At 50.7% G+C, this 6,713-nt stretch overlaps 1 pseudogene; it reads right to left on the bottom strand.

Moving 5' to 3' along the window:
- Nucleotides 1–5,034: 5,034 nt before the first annotated feature.
- Nucleotides 5,035–6,293, bottom strand: LOC144166080 (uncharacterized; annotated as a pseudogene).
- Nucleotides 6,294–6,713: the final 420 nt, after the last annotated feature.

The following is a 6,713-nucleotide window of genomic DNA, read 5'->3' as shown; positions in this document are numbered from 1 at the left end:
TACTTTTCTCTGTGTACCTGAGGTCTCGATACTAGCTGGTACTTATGCATCTTTGATATACCGAAAAGACCGCTTTTGCCACTCCACATGGAATATAGAAATTGATATTATGCCTTTCGTGTTACGTAAAGTGCCTTCTACCTTCCAACGGTTTATGAACATGGTTTTAAGGAGACTGAAGTGGTACGTGTGCATGTGCTATTTAGATGACGTCGTCATAATTTGAAGCGCATTCGCCTAGCACAATGCACGCTTACCTGGCTGGCTTGACTGCATCAACAACAGGGGCCTCGTATTGAATTCAAAGAAATGTCGTTACGGCGAGCGCCAGGTCTTTGTACGAGGTCTCTTAGTTGGCAAAGATAGCATACGACCGGACCCTAACAAGGCAACCGCGTTAGCCAGTTTAACGCCACCTCAGTCTGTCAAAGACCCATTATTAACACACGCGCCTCGAATAAAGACGCTGGATTAAAGACTCACCCACCTTCGAACTCTTGTTCAATCTGTAAAGGAATGAAAATGTTTTCGCGGCCTGGGTTCGTACTTTGGAGGCCTTGTGCAACGATATGCCGACATGGCGTCACATTTACGCTGCTGCTACGAAGAGACGTCCCCTTCACCTGAACTCCTGAATATGACGAAGCGTTTCAGCAACTCAAGGTTGGCGTACTTCATAGTCAATTGTTCGTCATTTGGTTCCCTCGGCTCCGACTGAAGTTCACAGGGACGCCAGCAGAGTCGATGCTGGAGCCGCGCTTGTTGAGCTTCTTCATGACCACCAACATGTAACTGCTAATGCCAGTGGTTCGCTCAGCAAAACTGAACATAACTACACCGTAAAAGAACAAGAGAGCCTCGCGGTAATTTTGGCCACGCAACGCCTCCTATCTTACTTCTACGACCTCCGTTTCACAGTTGACGCGGACCATAACTCGCGGTACTGGCTTGGGAACCTCCACGACCCTTCCGGCCGGCTTGCAAGGTTGGCGTTGCGGCTTCAAGAGTAAGACTTTACTGTCGCCTACAAACGCGGCCGCGAGCATTCTGAATTCAACTCTCTTCCGCCAATACCACGAGTGTGACAACCTTGATGACTATCATTTCGCCGTGAGGACAGAGTTCCCAGGCCTTGACTAGGGGCAAGCCGAACAATGACGGGATGATAACCTTCAACCTATGTTCAATTCTACGCGTGAGTGTCCGACACAGAGCCCTTTGTGCATTCGGGATGGCTTCCTCTACAGAAGAAATACACGTAAACTGGCTGATGACTCCTACTAAATGTGCCACAATGTTTGCACTCTTCAATTCTCTACGGCATGTACGATGACGCCACTACTGAACACATGGGACTTTCTCCGCAGATTTAGAGGAACACTTTTACTGGCCAAAGATGCATCAGGTGTTGGTGCGCTACTTTGGGAGTCGCCCCCTATGTCACCGGCACAAGCGATCTACGTCCGCTCAGCCTTACCAACTCAAATCGATCACTCCTCCACACTCTCCATTTGAGGAAGTCACTATCAATCTCTTTGGCTCGTGTAATGATGGAGTGACGTGACCTTTACACGAGGCGCACGTGTGGCATTCTGCCTTTTAATAGACGTTGCACAAAATATATACACGCACAAGGACACAGTGTTGCAAACCCAAACACTGAAACCGAAACTGAAACTACATCAATATATACAGGATTCAACATATTTCCCTCCCTCAACTTTTAGTAAATCTATTAGTATGTTAGTAGAGGTTAATCGCGCTTAGTTTCTACATGGCAAGAGAATACACCGCACGAAAGAAATTGTATAACCCGAATTACAAATACACATCAAAACACTACATCAGTGAATACACTCAAATAGGCACACCAACACTGAGAAAATCCTTGAACACATTCACAGTTCGCGTCCATATCTAGCCGGCGGCCGTCTGTCTCGGTGCGGTTGAATACGACTGCCGGGTGGGCACGACACAACTGGTTGTTCTGTAGTGTTCACGGGCGGCTGTGACACAGTTTCTGATGCAGGACACTGTTCTGTGGCTGACCTCGTTGGCGAAGCAGGATCACATACTGCACTAGGCACAGATTGCGCTGCAGGAACACTTGCCTCTGCAGACGCTGGCACAGTTTCTGATGCAGGACACTGTTTTGTGGCTGACCTCGTTGGCGAAGCAGGATCACATACTGCACTAGGCACAGGTTGCGCTGCAGGAACACTTGCCTCTGCAGACGCTGGCTGCCATGTTGCAGCGAGAAGTGTTGCATCGCCGGGGTCGTGATAAAGGGACGAGTCACGACAAACGGGATATTGCTGAAGGCCATTGTTGCTTGTGCGACGAGCAGGCACCTTGTTCAGCTTTGCGGCGTTCCAGGTTCTGCCGTCATCGAGGAGGAAGGATGCTGGACCACGTTGCTCGACGACTTCCCTGGGCTTTGAAAAAGAAGTGTCACCCTTGAATGAAACCGATGGTTTCTTCACCCGCACCATGTCTCCTACCGCCACCACTGTCGGCTTTGCCGCTCGCCTCCTGTCGGTGTAGGCTTTGCTGTACTGTTGCCTGTGCTTGACACGCTGTCGAAGCCTTGCCAGTTCCTGATAGGGTGTCTTCGCAAACGACTCTGGCGATACGCCGAGGATGTCCAGCTTTGTCCTTGTCAGCCTTCCATGAAGCAGTACCGCAGGGGCCACTCCTCTTGTGGCGTGAGGTGTACACCTGTAAACGGCGAGATAATCCCGTACAGCAGTTCGCAGCGAACGCTGTTCCAGACGAGCCAGTTGGAGGTACGTCTTGAATGTGCGGTTGAACCGCTCGATCTGTCCATTTGCCTGCGGATAATAAACAGATGAATGCGACAGGCGGATCGCTCGTTCTTTTAGGAAGTCAATAAATTCTTTTGAGGTGAACTGGGGCCCATTATCGCAGACTATCTCTTCAGGATACCCTTCCCTCGCAAAGATATTGAGCAGGAACTTGTTCACGGTTCTTGTAGAAACGTCTCTGCACAACTGCACTTCAGGCCATTTTGAGAAGTAGTCCACGAGCGTCAGTGCAAACCTGCAATCTGGAGGCGCCCTCTCCAGGGGACCAACGATATCAATCGCCAGTTTCTGCCACGGTCTCTCCGGTAGCTCCACAGGTTTCAAAGGGGCAGGGGACGTCTTGGCCGATTTATCCGCTGCTTGACAGATGGTACAATTGTGGACTGCTTCTTCCACATGACTGTCCATGCGGGACCACCAAAACTGCTCCCTAAGTCTGGCTTTGGTGCGTCCGATACCCTGGTGGGTTTCATGCGCTGTTGCTACCAGTTGAATAATGAGAGATGAAGGAACGACGAGCCTCTCTGCCCGCAACAACAATTCTCTCACTACTGACAATTCATCTCGAACTCTGAAATATGGTTTCAGCTCTTCACGCAAGTTCTTATGCGAGGGCCAAGACCCCTCCCTGTACGTACGCCTTCACCTTCTTAAGCGTGACGTCAGCAAGAACTGCTTGTTCAAACTGCTCTCTCGTCAGGCAAGTTGGTTGGACCATGCAAACAATTTCTTCCTCAAAAGTCAGCTCCGAATCAGCCACATGGACTGGCAACCGCGAAAGAGCATCGGCTACTCTGTTTGACGAGCCTTTCTGGTACTCCACCGTAAAATTGTAACGTAGTAGCCTTGCACACCAACGTGCAATTCTGAGTGGGCGGCGGCCTGAGCCCTGCGAGGACAGAATTGAAACGAGTGCCTGGTGGTCTGTTCGGAGAGTGAAGCTACGCCCCCACAGGTAAGAATGCCAATGTTCGCATGCCCAAATGCAGGCAAGTGCCTCTCTTTCGCCAACTGCGTACTTCCTTTCCACCGACGAGAGCGTGCGCGATGCAAAAGCGACAGTACGAAGTGTGTGACCGGCGCGCTGCTGGAGGACTGCTCCGAGTCCACATTCAGACGCATCAGTGGAAATGATAATTGGAAGTGCAGGATCAAAGATCTGCAAGACCAGATCTGAGGACAATACAGACTTTATCCTGCGGAAACTTGTATCCACCTCAAAAGACCAGGCGAACTCTTGGTCTTTCCTAAATAGAACTCTCATTGGCTCCACCATCTCGGCTAAGTGTTGTACGAACTTGGCGTAGTATTCTACTAACCCAAGAAACGAACGGAGTTCGGCGGCATTGTTTGGAACTGGAGTGTTCACCATTGCGTCGACTTTCCCTGGCAGCTTCAGACCTGCGTCCTCGATATGCTGCAGAACTGTCTCAAGGTTCTTTAGGTGCTCCTCAGCCGATTTACCAAACACAATGACGTCGTCAATGTAAAAGAGGACACCAGCACAATTGCGGAGTATGAGAGACATCATACTCTGGAAAGCCGCAGGTGCTGACGCTAGCCCGAAACAAACGCGTTTGAACCGGTACAGCCCATCATGTGTAATGAATGCAGTCAAGTCCCTACTCTCAGGATCCAGGAGAACTTGGTGAGAGGCAGAAGCTAAGTCAAGCTTCGAAAAATGCGTTGCCCCCCCCCCAAAGCATGAAGCAACTCATCCACGTGCGGCAGAGGAAAGCTGTTCGGAACGATCGCCTTGTTAGGTTCGCGTAAGTCTACACAAAGTCTAATACTGCCATCTTTCTTATCAATGATTACAATGGGGGACAGCCATTCTGATGCATTGATACGTTCAATGATGTCCAAGCTTTTCAAGCGCTGCAGTTCAGAAGAGACGCGTGGTCGTAACATCAAAGGAAGACGGTGAAGTTTTGATGCTACCGGCTGAACACCCGCACGTGTCGTAATCCTGTGAAGAAAACCTTTTGCAAGACCCAGCTCATTTGTGAAGAGGGAGCCAAACTTTTGCTGAAGTTCTGGTGGCAATTGCCTGGACAACTCGAACGTTCATGACACGGCTACTTCGGCATTCGGTACCGTGCTGGTTTAAAAGCACTGCAGTTGAGACCCTTCAATGCACAGCTTCAATGCCTTAATACCATCCAAGCCTATGAGAGAAGTGCCCTGTTCGACGACATAAAACAACAGCAGTGCGCTGCGATTCTCGAAGGAAACTTCCGAAAAGAAGCAGCCTCTAACCAAAATTGGTCGTTTTGAATAATCCAGAAGTGTTACACGAGGAACGGGAAGCAGGTGCACACTTGGAAATTGCTGGTCAAACACCTTCCCCGAAATAATTGAAACCGAAGAACCAGAATCAACTAACAGTTTCAATTTGACCTGCCCGACTTGAACGTTAAAGTGTATTGCAGATGCAAGAGGCGGTTGAACCACAAGAACCTGGGCAGTTTCATCCTGCGACAGGCTATCAGCTGAAACTTCGTTGACAACTGCATGCGGCCGTTTCTTGTTGCAAACATTCTCAAAATGCCCGATACGGCCACAGAAGAAGCATTTTCTTCCTTTAGCTGGGCAGCGTTGCCATGAAGCGCGATGCTCGCTAGAACCACAACGAAAACAATGCGAAGAATTTGCGTGTTGCTGCAAATTCGACGGACGGCGCTCAAGAGAAGAGGGGCGGTTCCCATGCGTACCTGCCTTATCACGTTGACCGATAGTGCGAGCGCGCGGCCGTGAATGCGGTGACGGCGACAAACTGTCCTTTGCGCAGGAATGCGCAGATACTGGCTGCACAGAAACAGAAAATTCCTTCATTTCCGCGACTGCTTGCTAGATTTGACTCGCGAGAGCAAATGCCTTGTCAAACGAAAGGGAAGACCCTTCTAACAAAAGACGTTCACGAACGCGATCCGAAGACACACCGGCAACAAACTGGTCGCGTAACGTCTCTTCTGGCGATTTAAACGAGCACATCGCGGCGACCTCTGTAAGAGCGGTCACGTACTCTTGAACCGACTCGCCTGGGGACTGAATCCGGCGGTGAAATCGGTGGCGCTCGACGACCAGGTTGCAGGTAGTGTCGAAGTGCTTGGAAAGTGTCGCTACCGTGGAGGCGTACACGTCTGGCGTGACGTGTACGCCTCCGCGTACACGTCATGATGGAGTGACGTGACCTTTACACGAGGCGCACGTGTGGCGTAGCTGCAGCCCCTTGCTTCTCCTAGGTCTTCTCGGCCGCCTGCGACACAGGCAGGGTGCTGAAATGCGTTGACCTTCGGGTCCCAAACAGTGAAGTAGAAGAGCCTTGCGACGCTCTGGGGGGAATTCGGAAGCACCGGATGCCAACAGGTACACCTCGAACATGTCGTGCCATCGTGACTATGATTGCACGGGGCGACCGGGTGTCGGGAGGAACGGCTCCGGTGGGATGATTCCGGCGAAAGCCATTGGGTAGGCGTGGCTGGTTGGGTCCCGGGGAATTACATGAAAATGCGGTTCTAAATCCTCGTCGCCATTGTAATGATGGAGTGACGTGGCCTTTACACGAGGCGCACGTGTGGCATTCTGCCCTTTAATAGACGTTGCACAAAATATATACACGCACAAGGACACAGTGTTGCAAACCCAAACACTGAAACCGAAACTGAAACTACATCAATATATACAGAATACAACAGCTCGCTTCCACGGTTTATTAACCGTAACCGATGGATTATTGTCTGGATCGATAACCTGTCACGCTACACGGAGCAGCTGCGATCGCATCCGGTACTGCCACGGAGGTCTCTAACATTTACTGAGCCGCTTTCTGCTTCGCCATGGGGCAACGCGCGTCAGCATTAACGACCGCCGGCGCCGATTCACCAC

This window comes from Haemaphysalis longicornis, unplaced genomic scaffold, assembly GCF_048455015.1.
Source record: "Haemaphysalis longicornis isolate Haplotype H1 unplaced genomic scaffold, Haemaphysalis longicornis Haplotype H1 scaffold_16, whole genome shotgun sequence".
Classification (NCBI taxonomy): domain Eukaryota; kingdom Metazoa; phylum Arthropoda; class Arachnida; order Ixodida; family Ixodidae; genus Haemaphysalis; species Haemaphysalis longicornis.
This window is presented reverse-complemented; position numbering and strand designations above follow the sequence as displayed.